Raw genomic sequence first — 15,383 nt, 5'->3', positions numbered from 1 at the left:
AATCCCTCTATCTTTGTCCACCTGCATTTTTGATTTCCCTTACAGGCTAATTGTACACCATTTCAAAGTCCGACTCTTTTTGTACAGCAAAATAACTGTATGGACATGTATACATATATTGTATTTAACTTCTACTTTAACATATGTAACATGTATTGGTCAACCTGCCATCTGGGGGAGGGGGTGGGAGGAAAGAGAGGAAAAGTTAGAACAGAAGGTTTTGCAAGGGTCAATGCTGAAAAATTACCCATGCATACATCTTGTAAATAAAAAGCTATAAAAAAAAAACCGAAGAAAAAAAAATCATAGAGAGGGAGGTAAAGAAAACCTAAGAACTATAACATGAAAAATTCTAGTAAGGGTAGTGAGTTTAGAGTTATTATGGCAACATCGCTATATTTCCAAAATGTTTTGCCTATTTTAAATCCCATATTATTCTGGCCTTATCTTCTACGATTATGAATTGGACAGAAAGTTGTTATATCTAATCCTACCCCTCACTGGTAGATGATATTCCTCACAAGATCACAAATATCCCTATCCTACCAATAGCATTAGTATTATTAAGACGATACACACATAAAAAAGAATAGAGGAGATAAAAAGAAGAGGGGGACCTTTGACTCACATTTCTCTCTCATCATGCAGCTCTCTTACTGTACATTGGAGTTTATTCATGAACCAACTATCCACCTAGGGGAACCCCTCCCAAGAGAATAATTTTAATGTACAATATTGTTGTTGTTCAATGTTACTCTATATGAGTTTTTATCCATGGGTTTTTTTGGCAAAAATACTGGAGTGGTTAGGCATTTCCTTCTCCAGTGTATCCCCATTTTATGGATGTGTCACTGAGACAAATAGGACTTATGTATCTTGTCACATAGCTAGCAAAGCTCAGGCCATATTTGAATTCAGATCTTCTGGATTCCATAGCTGCACTACAGAAAACACACTGTACTTGCATATTATGTAACATATTATAACAATATCACCATTAGATATGTACTCTTAAGATATCCAAGAATGGGAAAAGGAACCCAAAGGTACAAAATTATTTCCAGTGGGTTTTTTTATTATGATAGCAAAGAGCAGAAGGCTAAGGAAGTACCAATTAGTTAGAGGAGTGAGTGAATAAATAGAAATATCCTGAAAAACTGATGTACCATAAGAATTATCAAAAGGATGTTTTTTTTTTTAATTTTAAATTTTATTTTATTTAATAATAACTTTGTATTGACAGAATTCATGCCAGGGTAATTTTTTTACAACATTATCCCTTGCACTCGCTTATGTTTCGTTTTTTCCCCTCCCTCCCTACACCCCCCCACCCCAAGATGGCAAGCAGTCCTATATATGTTAAATATGTTGCAGTATATCCTAGATACAATACATATTTGCAGAACCGAACAGTTCTCCACTGCACAGGGAGAATTGGATTCAGAAGGTAAAAATAACTCGGGAAGAAAATCAAAAATGCAAATAGTTCACATTCATTTCCCAGTGTTCCTTCTTTGGGTATAGCTGTTTCTGTCCATCATTTATCCATTGAAACTCAGTTAAGTCTCTTTGTCATAGAAATCCACTTCCATCAGAATACATCCTCATACAATATCGTTGTCAAAGTGTATAATGATCTCCTGGTTCTGCTCATCTCACTTAGCATCAGTCCATGTAGGTCTCTCCAAGCCTCTCTGTATTCGTCCTGCTGGTCATTCCTTACAGAGCAATAATATTCCATAACATTCATATACCACAATTTACCCAGCCATTCTCCAATTGATGGGCATACATTCATTTTCCAGTTTCTAGCCACTACAAACAGGGCTGCTACAAACATTTTGGCACATACAGATCCCTTTCCCTTCTTTAGTATTTCTTTGGGATATAAGCCCAATAGAAACACTGCTGGATCAAAGGGTATGCACAATTTGATAATTTTTTGGGCATAATTCCAGATTGCTCTCCAGAATGGTTGGATTCGTTCACAACTCCACCAACAATGCATCAGTGTCCCAGTTTTCCCGCATCCCCTCCAACATTCATCATTATTTTTTCCTGTCATCTTAGCCAATCTGACAGGTGTGTAGTGATATCTCAGAGTTGTCTTAATTTGCATTTCTCTGATCAATAGTGATTTGGAACACTCTTTCATGTGAGTGGTAATAGTTTCAATTTCCTCATCTGAAAATTGACTGTTCATATCCTTTGACCATTTATCAATTGGAGAATGGCTTGATTTTTTTTATAAATTTGAGTCAGTTCCCTATATATTTTGGAAATGAGGCCTTTATCAGAACCTTTCATTGTAAAGATGTTTTCCCAGTTTGTTGCTTCCCTACTAATCTTGTTTGCATTTGTTCTGTTTGTACAAAGGCTTTTTAATTTGATATAATCAAAATTTTCTATTTTATGATCGGTAATGGTCTCTAGTTCATCTTTGGTCACAAATTTCTTTCTCCTCCACAAGTCTGAGAGATAAACTATTCTATGTTCCTCTAATTTATTTATAATCTCATTCTTTATGCCTAGGTCATGGACCCATTTTGATCTTATCTTGGTATGTGGAGTTAAGTGTGGGTTCTTGCCTAATTTCTGCCATACTAATTTCCAGTTATCCCAGCAGTTTTTATCAAATAATGAAATCTTATCCCAAAAGTTAGAATCTTTGGGTTTGTCAAACACTAGATTGCTATAGTTGACTATTCTGTCTTGTGAACATAACCTTTTCCACTGATCCACTAATCTATTTCTTAGCCAATACCAAATGGTTTTGGTGACTGCTGCTTTATAATATAATTTTAGATCAGATACAACTAGACCACCTTCATTTGATTTTTTTTTTCATTAATTCCCTTGAGATTCTCGACTTTTTATTGTTCCATATGAATTTTGTTGTTATTTTTTCTAAATCATTAAAATATTTTTTGGAAGTCTGATTGGTATAGCACTAAATAAATAGATTAGTTTAGGGAGTATTGTCATCTTTATTATATTCGCTCGGCCTATCCAAGAGCACTTAATATTTTTCAAATTATTTAAGTCTGACTTTATTTGTGTGGAAACTTTTTTGTAATTTTGCTCAAATAATTCCTGACTTTCCTTTGTTAGGTAGATTCCCAAATATTTTATGCTATCAACAGTTATTTTGAATGGAATTTCTCTTTGTATCTCTTGCTCTTGGATTTTGTTGGTGGTGTATAAGAATGCTGAGGATTTATGGAGATTTATTTTGTATCCTGCTACTTTGCTAAAATTATGAATTATTTCTAATAGCTTTTTAGTAGAATCTCTGGGGTTCTCTAGGTATACCATCATATCATCTGCAAAGAGTGATAGTTTGGTTTCCTCATTGCCTACTCTAATTCCTTTAATATCTTTCTCGACTCTTATTGCCAAGGCTAGTGTTTCTAATACGATATTAAATAATAATGGTGATAGTGGGCAACCTTGCTTCACTCCAGATCTTACTGGGAAAGGTTCCAGTTTTTCCCCATTGCATATGATGCTTACTGAAGGTTTTAAATATATGCTCCTAACTATTTTAAGGAAAAATCCTTTTATTCCTATGCTCTCAAGTGTTTTTATTAGGAATGGCTGTTGGATTTTATCAAATGCTTTTTCTGCATCTATTGAGATGATCATATGGTTTTTGTTTGGTTGGTTGTTGATATAGTCAATTATGTTAATAGTTTTCCTAATATTGAACCAGCCCTGCATTCCTGGTATAAATCCTACTTGGTCATAGTGTATTATCCTGGGGATGATTTTCTGTCATCTTTTTGCTAATATTTTATTTAAGATTTTAGCATCAATATTCATTAGGGAGATTGGTCTATAATTTTCTTTCTCTGTTTTCAGCCTACCTGGTTTAGGTATCAGTACCATATCTGTGTCATAAAAGGAGTTTGGTAGGACTCCTTCAATCCCTACTTTTTCAAATAGTCTATTTAGCATTGGAGTTAATTGATCTTTAAATGTTTGATAGAATTCAGATGTAAATCCATCTGGTCCTGGGGATTTTTTCTTAGGGAGTTGATTGATAGTTTGTTCTATTTCTTTTTCTGAGATAGGAGTGTTTAGGATATTTACTTCTTCCTCTGTTAGTTTAGGCAAGCTATATTTTTGGAGGTATTTTTCTATTTCATTTAAGTTGTCGAATTTATTGGCGTAAAGTTGGGCAAAGTAACTCCTAATTATTGCTCTAATTTCCTCTTCGTTAGTGGCGAGTTCTCCCTTTTCATTTTTAAGACTAACAATTTGATTTTCCTCTTTCCTTTTTTAAATCAGATTTACTAAGGGTTTGTCTGTTTTGTTGGTTTTTTCATAGAACCAACTCTTAGTTTTATTAATTAATTCAATAGTTTTTTTACTTTCAATTTTATTGATCTCTCCTTTTATTTTTTGAATTTCAAGTTTAGTGTTTGACTGGGGGTTTTTAATTTCTTCCTTTTCTAGCATTTTTAGTTGCAAGCCCAATTCATTGACCTTCTCTTTCTTTATTTTATACAAATAGGCCTCTAGAGATATGAGATTTCCCCTTATTACCACTTTGGCTGCATCCCATACATTTTGGTATGATGTCTCATTATTATTGTTTTCTTGGATGAAGTTATTAATTATGTCTATAATTTGCTGTTTCACCCAATAATTCTTTAGTATGAGATTATTTAGTTTCCAATTATTTTTTGGTCTACTTCCCCCTGGTTTTTTGTTGAATGTAATTTTCATTGCATCGTGGTCTGAAAAGGATGCATTTACTATTTCTGCCTTGCTGCATTTGAGTTTGAGTTTTTTATGTCCTAATATATGGTCAATTTTTGTATAGGTTCCATGAACTGCTGAAAAGAAAGTGTATTCCTTTCTGTCCCCATTACATTTTCTCCAGAGATCTATCATATCTAACTTTTCTAGTATTCTATTTACCTCTTTGACTTCTTTCTTATTTATTTTGTAGTTTGATTTATCTAATTCTGAGAGTGCAAGGTTAAGATCTCCCATTATTATAGTTTTACTGTCTATTTCTTCTTGCAGCTCTCTTAATTTCTCTTTTAAGAATTTAGATGCTACACTACTTGGTGCATATGTGTTTAATATAGATACTGCTTCATTATTCATTCTACCCTTTAGCAAGATATAGTGTCCTTCCTTATCTCTTTTGATTAGATCAATTTTTGCTTTAGCTTCATCTGAGATCAGGATGGCTACCCCCACTTTTTTGACTTCACCTGAGGCATAGTAGATTTTGCTCCAACCTTTTACCTTTAACCTGCATGTATCTCCCTGCTTCAGGTGTGTTTCCTGTAAACAACATATTGTAGGATTCTGGCTTTTAATCCATTCTGCTAACCGCTTCCTCTTTATAGAGGAGTTTACCCCGTTCACATTTATGGTTAAAATGACCAATTCTGTATTACTTGCCATCTTGTTAACCCCGGTTTATGCTTTTCTCCCTTCTTACTCCCTAACCCCCCTTCTCAGTATTAAGCTTGTGAGCACCACTTGCTTCTCACAGCCCTCTTTTCTTTAGTATCCCTCCCCCCTTAGAGTTCCTCCCCCTAACTTACCCCTTTCCCTCCCAGTTACCGTATTCCCTTCCACTTAGCTTATTCCTTCCCTTTTCACTTTTCCCTTCTCACTTTTCAATGAGGTGGGAGAAGTTTCACCATAGATTGAATATGTCTAAAATTTTTCTCTTAATGCCAATTCTGAAAGCAGTAAAATACTCACTATATTCATCCCTCTCCATTCTTTCTCTCAGATATAATAGGTTTTCTTTGCCTCTTCATGAAATGTAGTACCCCCATTTTCCCCTTTTTCTGGTACAATGTCCTTTCCACATCAATTTCTAGAACAAGGTATACATGTATTCTTTATACATCTTTATAGCCGAAATATAGTTCCCAAGATTAATCTTTAACTTTTTAGATTTCTCTTGAGTTCTGTACTTGTAGATCAGATTTTTTGTTAAGTTCTGGCTTTTTCATCAAAAATAGGTGAAATTCGCTTACTTCGTTGAATGTCCATCTTCTTCCCTGGAAAAAGATGCTCATTCTTGCTGGGTAAGTTATTTTTGGTTGCATACCAAGTTCCTTAGCCTTTCGGAATATCATATTCCAGGCCCTTCGATCCTTTAATGTGGATGCTGCCAGATCCTGGGTGATCCTTATTGTGGCTCCTTGATACTTGAATTGGGTTTTTCTAGCTGCTTGCAGTATTTTTTCCTTCGTCTGAGGGTTCTGGCATTTGGCCACTATATTCCTTGGTGTTTTGATTTTAGGATCACTTTCAGTAGGGGATCAATGAATTCTTTCAATGTCTATTTTACCCTCTGTTTCTATGACTTCTGGGCAGTTCTCTTTGATAATTTCCTGGAAAATAGTGTCCAGGCTCTTTTTTTCATCATGCTTTTCTGGGAGTCCAATGATTCTCCGATTGTCTCTCCTGGATCTGTTTTCCAGGTCTGTTGTCTTCCCCAGAAGGTATTTCACATTCTTTTCCATTGTTTGATTTTTTTGGATTTGCTTGACTGATTCTTCTTGTCTCCTCGAGTCATTCAATTCCATTTGTTCGACCCTGATTTTCAGTGAAGTATTTTCTTCACTCACTTTTTAAAGATCTTTTTCTAATTGTCCAATTGAGTTCTTTTGTTCTGTGGAATTTTTTTCCATTTCGCCAATTTTGTTTTTTAGAGAGCTGTTTTCTGTTTCCACTTCACCAATCCTATTTTTCAAGGATTGTATTTCTTTATCCACTCTCTCTTTAACTGAGTGGGATGACTTCTCCAGACTCTTTTGCCAAGTCTCCCTCTCCTTTTGCAAAGCCTCCTTCTCCTTTTTCCATTTTTCTTCTAACTCTCTTGTGAAAGCCTTTTTAATTTCCTCCATGAGATTCATCTGTGCTGAGGAACAGATGATCTCCTCCTTTGGGGATTCACCTGGGGACTGTTTGTTTTTAGTCTCCTCAGGATTTGGAGTCTGCTCTTTATCTGTATAGAAGCTGTCAAGAGTTAGTCTTTTTCAGTTTCTTGCTCATTCTGTCTAATAATCAAAGACAAACTCAAAGAAACAGAAGAAAAAAAAAACCCTTGAATGGAGGCTGCTTTCTTTGGGGGAGGGGCTGGGTGGTGTTACTGAGCTTTTTCTACAGACTATGGGCAGTAGTGAGGCCCTAACAGGACAGCGATGGCTGTGCTGCGCCTGCGCTCTGAGATCCCAGAGCATGCTGAGACACTGTGGGGGAGGGGTGGCCAGGTCCCGAGAGACTCCAGCTGTTTGGGGTTGTATTCTTCACCCTCGGTGTTTTTAACTTCTCTGCTGGGCTGCTGACTCGCTGCAGGAGCAAAGTATCTAATCCTGTAGCAAAGTTCTCCCCTCAGAGACGGCTGCGATCATGCCCCACCCCCTCTCCGCTCTGCTCGGCTCTGAGCTGCTTTCTGTGCTCTCGCTGCAACTGCTGCCCGCAGTCTGCTTCCGATCTAATAACCGTCCCCGCCCTGGAGCAAAAACAGACCTTTCTTGACGAGTCTCAAGGATGGTTTCTCTTGGTAAGTAATTGGATGTTTTTTTTCAGTCGAGCATTAATTCAGAGGCATGAAATGAAATGGATAGTGAGAGAAAAGCGCAGAGGTTACACAGCAGTGTGCCTCCTCTCCGCCATCTTGGCCGGAAGTCTGAAAAGGATGGTTTTTGAGAAATCTACAAAAAACAAACTTACATGAACCGGAGCAGTAAAATGAGAAGAACTATCATCAACATTATAAACCAATAACACTGTTTTACAAGCCGTAAGATCTCTGATGATTGCAATGATCTATAATTTCAGAGACAAAATAAAGAAGCCTACTATCCACCTCCTGACAGAGAGGAGCAAGATACAAGATACCCAAAGAGATATCCATTTTTGACCCTGTCTGATCTAGGATTTGCTTTTCTTTACTAATGCATAGTGGCTACAAGGATCTTTTCTTTTCTTTTCTTTTCCTTCTCCTGCTTCTATTTGTGAAATAGTGAGAGGAAAAGGACAAATATATAGTAAATGAAAAAACAAGAGATCTTCAAAAGCATGAATATTGTGTAGAATATGATAGACAAACCAGGGCTCATTTATCACTACATGTAAGATATTATGAATAAACTATGTTCATTGTAAGTTAACTAACTTAAACTAAGTTAAAAATAAATTAGATAAAGATAATATGGCACGTTGCTTTTGGAACATTGCATAGTAATGATCAATTTCACAGGGAAACTTAGAACTATCTATAAACAATACCATTCTTCCAGAGATGCCAACTGAAACTCTTGGAATGTCATACTCTGAGGAAATAGAGAAACTAGTCACTAAAAGGTCAGTGGAGAGGTTCATTTAAAATGTGAATGGGATACAAAATTAATGAAAAGATAAAGCATTTAATAAGCATTTACTACTATGTGCAAGGTACCATGCAAACCCTGTAAACACACACATACACACAGGCATGCACACACACAAAGAATTTATATTGTGATGGGGAAAGACATTTACATTAAAAGTAAATGGAAAGGGGGAGATAGTGAAGGACGGTTGGTCTCCAGTGGAGAGAAATGAGCAAAGAAGCAAGCAGGGCTGTCTTGGACACTTACTCAGAACAGAGGTCATAGAGACCATCACTGATGAGAAGAGAAAGAAAGTTCTAAGGAAGGACTTAGTATGAAAAGTCTCTAAGTGAGTAGTTACATTCTAGGCGCAAAAGGCTGCCAGGAAAGAGGAATCTTTGAGTGTGAGAAAGCAACAGAGAATATTATAAGAGTAAAAAAATAGTGGAGGAAATACAAAATGCCTTTAAAATGCCAGCCCTGTAATTAGGTACTAGCCCTTTTCCTTATCTGATATAGCTAGTCGGGCTTCTTCATTACCTTCTATAATGTTGGCACTACACATTTTTACATCAGTATTGAGCCCCATTGACTTTCACTGAATAATTAAGATTACTGATTTCCATTTCTTCTATTCAAGTCCTTTCAGACCCCTGGTCAAGTATATCTGAACTGATGTGGTTCAAGACCCCACTCTAGAAGCACCAAAACATTCTATCTGCTTCAGGGGCAGGTGAGAAGACCAACTGTGTCTTTTGTCAGGTGACCTGGAAATGCAAGAAAAATGTGTCAATATAAGCTGAGGGTTTTGTTTTGTTTTCTTTTCTTTTTTGGTCAAACCATAGCAACTTAAGAAATCCATCCCTTGAGTCATAGTGTAGAAGCAGCATTGGTGATATAATTGATCTTTCCACCAAATATTAAGATGATTTTATCTGCAGTCCAGAAACCCCAAGTACACCATATGAGGCAGAAGGGGAGGAAAGCAGGCCCTCAATTTGCCCCCAGGCATTTTCACCTATGTAACCCTTGTCAGCAGAAGGGAATGTTCTGAAGACAATCCAGTTGTTAAGAATTCAGTAATTATGAATTTAGTGGCAGTCAACCACAGTGAGAAATTTGAATATTAAACCATTTTTATTATATAATAAACCCTTACTGCTAATTGGATTCTGTCACTGAGGACTCTGAGTATCTCCCTCCCCTCTATCTTTCTCTCTCTTTTCAAAAACAATTGGTGCAAATACTAGAATAAAAAAAGTTCAAACGACCACATTAATGTGAAATTAAGGGTTTGAGTTTAAACTGTGGGCTGAGTTCCAGCCAGAGCTAATTCCCAATGGAATTCCCATGGAATTTCCGGCTTCCTCCTTGTGGATCTGATTGCTTGGTTGTCTGGAGTAGCAACATTAGAAAGGATTAACTTCATGTTGGATTTAATAGGCCTTCTTAATGGTGGAAATCTCACTTGCTTTCACATTCTAAATATCTCTGCATATGATAGTGCCTAGAGGCATGTATATACTTCATAAATGTCATGTTGGGTCATCCTCATAATTTCTATATCACTTTTTTTATTCTGGAGCACAACATTTGTCCTTTAGGATGCTTGACTGAATTGCTGAGAGAAACTTATAAATATTTAATAAGTATGTCTTTTCAAAAAAGTCATAATGATCAGAGGTTTGCATTCTTATTAGATAGTAAGATTTTTTAAGAACTTTCCCAATAACAAACTTGTGGAATAGTGAATATCTTACTGTGTTTATTTACAACATGGGGATGTCAAGTGATATATCCAAAGTTAAAACTATTATTAGCCTGATGTTACTTCCACCTGATAAGTCCAGATGGCATAGGCAAGAAACTAAAAAGATAGCAAAGTTGGGAGGGATTCAGTTTTAACTAGAGCAAAGTGTCAGATTGAGTTTCCAAGGGCTCATGGGAATTCTAGCTCCGGAGCTGAAAGGCAGCTCAGAAACCATACAGCACAACTTCCTTATTTCACAATTAAAAAAAAAAAAAAAAGACATGGTGCTAAAATGACTTGCTCCTGGTTACATAATTTTTTTAAAAAGTCAGGAGTAGGGGGGGCAGCTAGGTGGCACAGAGGCAGCTAGGTGGCACAGTGGATAGGGCACCATCCCTGAAGTCAAGAGGACCTGAGTTCAAATGTGACCTCAGATACTTAATATTTCCTAGCTGTGTGATTCTGGCCAATTGCCTCAGGGGAAAAAAGTCAGTGATATGGTTTGAATTTATTTCATTATCAACATTGAACAAAGTAGTGAGAACTTTGATATGTTAACAAAAGTTGGCATATGAAGAAACTGAGTCCCAAAGAGTTTAAATTATTGCCTTAGATTCACAGTAGTCAAAGAGGTGAAATTAAAGTTCAAATTCTTCTAAATCTAGAGGTGTGGGAAATGGGATTAATGGGCTGTCCACAGAGATGTCATTGCTTTATTGACTGTCACAATTAAATTCACTGACTTCAGTCAATCACTTGACAAATTAGTCCCCCTCACTGGAGGGTGCAAAAGGAAGCAGACAAGCAAAGTATAGGAAGAAATCCTCTCAAATCCATCCCTCCACTCCTGGATAAATGGAAGGGAGAAGAATAGCTGGAGTTCTTGAGGGGTCTCAAAACAAAATATGTCTCAGAGGAATTTAATGAACCTCAAAGGAAAGAGAATCTAACATGTTATGATTAACAGTATGTTAATCATTCTCTAACACTGGTTCTCAAACATTTGGTCTGAGACCATTCTGTAGTCTTAAAAATTATTGAAGATTCTAAGAAGATTTTATGTGGATGCTATCATCTTTACAATATTATAAAGTAAAACTGATTAATGTTTAAAATATTAATCCATTTAAATGTAAACAAAAACCTATTACATGTCAACATAAATAACTTGTTTTTATTGTTTTAAAACATTTTCCAAAACAAAATAAAAATTGTGAAAAAATGCTATTATTTTCCTTTTTTTTTTTTGGCAAATCTTCATAATGTCTGCCTTAATAGAAGACAGCTGGATTCTCATATATGTTTCTACTTTCAATCTGTTGTTTTAGTTGAAGTTTATGAAGAAAATCTAGTCTTACATAGATGTATACCTAGAAAGGAGTGGGAGTAGTATTTTAATTGTCAAATAATATCTTAAAATTATTATGAAAATATGCAAAGGTCCTAGGGCCATTCATGGGTCTGTTCTACATTTTGAGAATCTCTGCTGACACCACTGCGGACCAATAATCATCCAGTCGTTGCCAGAAAATCTTCGATAAAGAGAAATTCAGTATCCCCTAGGTCTTTCATTCTACTTTTGGACAGTTCTAAAGTTAGGAAGTCTGTCTTCCGTGTGACCTGAAAACTTCCTTTTTGCAAGTTTTTACCCAAATATAGAAAGAAACAGCTGGCAACTGAGTCCCCAGCTTGAAAAAGTAGATTATAGAATTTCTACAACTTGGTAAAAAAATTTTCAAAATGGAAGCAGTGGAAAATCCATAAACCTGTAGTTTGGTCTGCTAGTCCACAGTCACGAAGCATCCTAAAGCATGAAATCTTAAGGGCCGCTAATCTCTTATTCTAAACAAAGCCCAGGGTCTGAATGATACAAAAAACTTTTCAAATAGTTAAGGCTAAAAAGTTAATCATCTATTGACCAAACCTAAAAAGAGAAGCTTCATTACATTTAGCCCAACATCAAGCCCATCTCTGGACCTTAACTGGAAACTTTCTCTTCTTAATAGGATTTTCAAAAAACCCTTCATTAGCCTCGGGTAACATTTAAGGCTCCGAAGTCCTTGCTATGATACAATACTGGAAAAAAGACTTGAGTGGAGAAGGGGGAGTGGGAGAAAGGGTATAGGTTATTCCTCGCCAGCAAATTTCAAAGGCTCTCGTCTTTTAAAGAGAAGTATGAATGCCTTTGATCGGAAATATTGGAGAGATAACATGTCCTTCCAAAGAATGAAAATTGTTTGGAAAATAGATGCTCCAGTGATCCAGTTTTCAGGAGTCAACTCAAAGTACATCCTTCTTTCTTCACTATGCTAGCTCACATAATGGGGAAGAAATGAATGTTTTGAGATTCCTCTGGATTTTATGTGAAACCTAGTTTAAGACTACTCTGGAAAGAACAAAGGCAAGTCAGAAGTTAGGAGAACAGATCTACTGATATAACGATAGTCTGATTTTTCAGTCACAGTGAAATATGGAGCAGAAAACAGCAGGAAACAACAAGAATTCTGAAACTCACAATCCATCCAAGCAAATGGTGCGAGTCAATCATATTTTTTAGTGAAAAAAAAATTATGTTCTAACTCAAGAGAGTATCATGGAACCTTCTCTGATAAACTTGACTCCACATTAACCTGGATGGAGTACTGGGCCTGGCATCAAAAAGAACTGAATTAAAATCCAGCCTCAGGTACTTACTACCTGTGTAATTCTAAACAAGTCATTTAACTCCTGTCCTCCTCCCTTTCTTCAACTGTAAAATGGGGATAATAATAGCATCCACCTCCTAAAGTTGTTACAAGGATCAGATGAAATAACATTTGAAAATGCTTAGCACATAGTAGGTACTTAATAAATGCTTGTGCCTTTCACCCTTCCTCTTCTTCTCTCCTTTTATAATCTCTCTGTGTGATCTTTTAAGTTCCTGGGAGCTATTCAGTTAGCATCTCCATGAAGGTCATTCTAAAGCTTCATGGGCAGTCCTTGTCTCATTACAAGCCTAAGCCACCACATGGCTACTGCAGATCTCTACCTGTTGACAGCTCCAACTCACTATGTCTAAAGTTAAACCGTCATCTTTTCCCTTATACCTAGTTTTCCTGGATTCCCTCTTTATATTGAAGGTGTTATCATCCCGAGTCCCTCTAACTCAGTACTTCGAGATCATTAGACCTTCTTTCTCCTTCGCCATCTCGCTCTGTGATCTACCTCCTCATACCTTCTATTACTGCCATTCTAATGCAGATCCTCATCCCTTTTGCCATTAGTTACTGTAATAATAATCCCCTCTGACCACAATCATTCTGCTTCAAAGTCCATCTTCCAAATAATTTGACAAAACCTTCTTCTGAACACATAAATCTAACCATATCACTTCCCTGCAGTAGCTTCTATTACCTCAAGGATAAATTTCAAATGACAGTCTGGCTCATAAGGTCTTCTCTAATCTTGTTCCAATTTCTTTTCAGTTTTATCCAATACTGTCCCCTCTTCATTCAGTCCACATCTCAACCAAAATGTACTTCTATCCATTCACTCAAATTGATATGCCATATCCTGTTTCTACCCATTTATATGAGTCTGACCCCAGCAGTAGGATGCATCCTGTCCTTATCTCCATCTGTCACAGTACTCATTATTCTTGAAAGTTCAGCATAAAGGGCAGAGTAAAGGGTAAAAAAATTATAACGTTTTCCTAGCTCAGTCCAGTTGTTAGTGCCATTTCCCTTCTCAAATATCCTCAAAGTTTTTTTGTCTGTTGCTTTCTTTACTCTCATCATTTACTTTTCTGTACTTACATGTGGAAACTTGTCAGCATATCCAGTAGAATGAAAGCTACTCAAAGACCCCAGGGCCTTTAAAAAAATTCCTATATCTACAGTGCCTAACAATTGCTTTAGGGACTGTAATTCCTTAATAATGTTTATTGGAATTAATTTAATTAAATATCTGTCTTCTTTGAACTTGCCACAGATGTATATAATGTCAGGATAAGAAGGATCTTTAGAGGATATCTGCTTCAATCCATTTACCTTTTAGAGAAGGTAATTGAGTTTCACAACAGGGAATTGACTTACCAAGGTCACATAGTGAGGATCAGGACTGGAATTTGAATTCAAGATCTTCAGATTTTGCTGAGCCTGGAGCTCCAGAAGTTTTCCTTCTTGGTATCTAACATAATAGTTAAGTGCACTCATATATTCTTATTCATTCTCATTCATATTCTCCATCTGTCTCTGTCTGTCTGTCTGTCTCTCTCTCTGTATATGTCTCTCTTCATTCTCTCTTCCCCCTCTCTCCTCTCCTTTCCTCCCCTTCTCTCTGTCTCTGTCTCTCTCTTACATCTACACTCACACACATCTAGCTGATTATTTATCTACTTTCTTCTGTTCTCACATTATTTTCATTTTGTGAATCTTTCTCTCCTAAATGAATTTGTTAGTCCTGAGAGGCACTGACTTTGGCTTACATATCTTTGCACTGTCTACAATGCTGTCCACAAAATTGGGATTGACAATAGGCTTTTAAGAAAGATTGTAATGGGCTTGTATGCCTCCATAAAATGACATTTCTATTGAAAAGCCATGTTTCAAATGAAGCAAGACTCTTCTGGCATTCTTAGAACATGTATTCCTCAGCAGGGTCTTTTTTGTCTATATATGTTTCTAAAAAACAGGCAATTTCTTAAATTGATCATAATCCTACTACATAATTTCCCAAAAGTTCTTTTTTAGAGAATATATTTATTTTTAGTATTATTTCTTAATTGAGTTCCAAATCTTCACTTCCTTTCTACCTCACAATTTGACATCAATCGTAATACAAAATCATTTCTGCATTAGTCATGTTGCAAAAAGAAAACAATAAAAACAAGAAAGATAAAGAAAGTGAAATGTGCAGGATACATTGGTTTTGTTTCTGGAGGAAGATAGCATTTTTTATCATGGGTCCTTTGGAATTGTCTTGTATCAGAATTATCTTTAGCTAAGTGTTTCACAACTGATCCTCATTATAATATTATGTTTATTGTGCACAATGTTCTTTTGATTCTGTTCACTTCATTTTATAGCAGGTCAAATAAGTTTTCTCACTTTTTTCCCCCCTGAAATCATTCTGCTGATCATTTCTTACAGCACAGTACTGTTCTATCACAGTTACAACATGTTCAGTCATTCCACAATTGGTGGGTATTCCCTCAATTTTCAATTTTTTACTACCATAAAAAAACCTGTTATAAATATTTCTCTACATATAGGTCCTTTTACATTAAAAAAAAAAAA

Source organism: Antechinus flavipes, chromosome X, assembly GCF_016432865.1.
Source record: "Antechinus flavipes isolate AdamAnt ecotype Samford, QLD, Australia chromosome X, AdamAnt_v2, whole genome shotgun sequence".
Classification (NCBI taxonomy): Eukaryota; Metazoa; Chordata; class Mammalia; order Dasyuromorphia; family Dasyuridae; genus Antechinus; species Antechinus flavipes.
Note: the sequence above shows the minus strand (reverse complement) of the source record.